The sequence below is a fragment of the Octopus bimaculoides genome, chromosome 27 (genome assembly GCF_046866305.1).
Source record: "Octopus bimaculoides isolate indiv1 chromosome 27, ASM4686630v1, whole genome shotgun sequence".
Lineage (NCBI taxonomy): Eukaryota > Metazoa > Mollusca > Cephalopoda > Octopoda > Octopodidae > Octopus > Octopus bimaculoides.
In genome coordinates, this window is record NC_142954.1 from 5188128 (window position 1) to 5189919 (window position 1792).

Consider the following 1792-nt stretch of genomic DNA (forward strand, 5'->3'; position numbering starts at 1 on the left):
GTATAATGCAGTCATGAAAGCACATACATATAGACACAAGCACATTCACCCACGCACACACACACACACGAACACACACGTATATATATATAACTGAATACATATCGTTGAAAGCAACGGAGGGACCGTTTATTTTTATCTTATCCTAATATTAAGATTAGTAGTCGCTGTTGCTGCATCGGGAGGTGGATTAATTCTAGCATTTAAGTAGGCCACGGCGGGATTTGAATTGCAAACGGCAAAACAGCTGGAAGTAATATCACAAGGCACTTGGAGCTGACACTCTAACGATCCTTCCATTCCTCACGTGCAAGTGGCTGAGCACTCCACAGACACGTGTGCCCTTAACGTAGTTTTCGGGGAGATTCAGCATGACCCAGAGTGTGACAAAGCTGGCCTTTTGAAATACAGGTACAACAAAAACAGGAAGTAAGAGTGAGAGAAAGTTGTGGTGAAAGAGTACAGCAGGGTTCGCCACCATCCCCTGCCGGAGCCTCGTGGAGCTTTAGGTGTTTTCGCTCAATAAACACTCACAACGCCCGGTCTGGGAATCGAAACAGCGATTCTACGACTGCGAGTCCGCTGCCCTAACCATTGGGCCATGTTGCAATAACAATCCTTTCCACTATAGGCACAACGCCTGAAATTTTGGGGAGAGGGTAGCACGATTACATCGACACCAGTACTTTTGGGGGGGGGGGGGTTCTTATTTTATCGACCCCGAAAGGATAAAATGAAAAGTTGACCTTGGCAGAATTCATACCCAGTACGTAAAGCCAGGCGGAATGCCGCTAAGTATTTTGTCCAACGCGGTAACCATACTACTGGCTTACCGCCTTCTTCATAATAATAAAGTCTAGCGTTTCTTTATGGAAGAGAACTGTTGATTATTTCGATTCGGTATTTAGGTGGTACTTTTCTTTCATCGATCTGGTTGAGGGCTGAAAAGCAGAGTTGATCTCGGCAGAATTCGAACCCACGGTGAACAGAACAAAATACCGAACCACGGTTTGTCCAGTACACTAACGGTTCAGGCAATTCATCACGCTGAAAATCGTTAAAGATTAATGATACATACATACATACATACATACATACATACATACATGCATGCATACATATATATATATATATACAAGCATGCATACATACGTACATACATATATATACACACACCTGCACGCATACACACACAAAGACACACACACACACACACACACACACACACACACACATATATATATATATATATATACACATAGATGTGTGTACATATAGATAAAAGAAAAAAATCAAGTACTAAGTAATGAAAGGCAAAAAATATACTTACGAAAATCTATATGAAGTTAGCGAAGATAAGAATATATATATACATTCATATATTTTATCCTTTTTATACGAACAGCAAGTTGTGGTGTACACCTTTGTAACTATAAAACGGTGATTTATATCGTAGCAATTAGTGAGTCGCTGGTTCTGTCAATGGAGGAAAAAAGGTGTAATATAAACCGAAAACGAGGCTCTTACTTTTGCTTCCGGTTTGTATGGGGGTGGGTCACATTCGTTTATTAATGTATACATAGTCCCTGTCGTTTATATTTACCGAACTGCGTATGCACTTGGAATATATATATATATATATATATATATATATATATATATATATATATATATATATATATATATATATATATATACATGTATATATACATGTAAATACATGTATATATATATGCATGTATATATATATATACATGTATATATATATATATATATATATATATATATATAT

The 1792-nt window shown here is 37.6% G+C and overlaps 1 protein-coding gene across 1 annotated transcript in view; it reads right to left on the reverse strand.

Annotated features, from left to right (window-relative positions):
- LOC149130807 (uncharacterized) overlaps positions 1–1567 on the reverse strand; it is a 27120-nt gene extending 25553 nt beyond the window's left edge. Inside the window, exon 1 of the mRNA XM_089343466.1 lies at positions 1331–1567. The gene's annotated coding sequence lies outside the window, so the exon portion shown is untranslated. The remainder of the gene's footprint in view (positions 1–1330) is intronic.
- Positions 1568–1792: the final 225 nt, after the last annotated feature.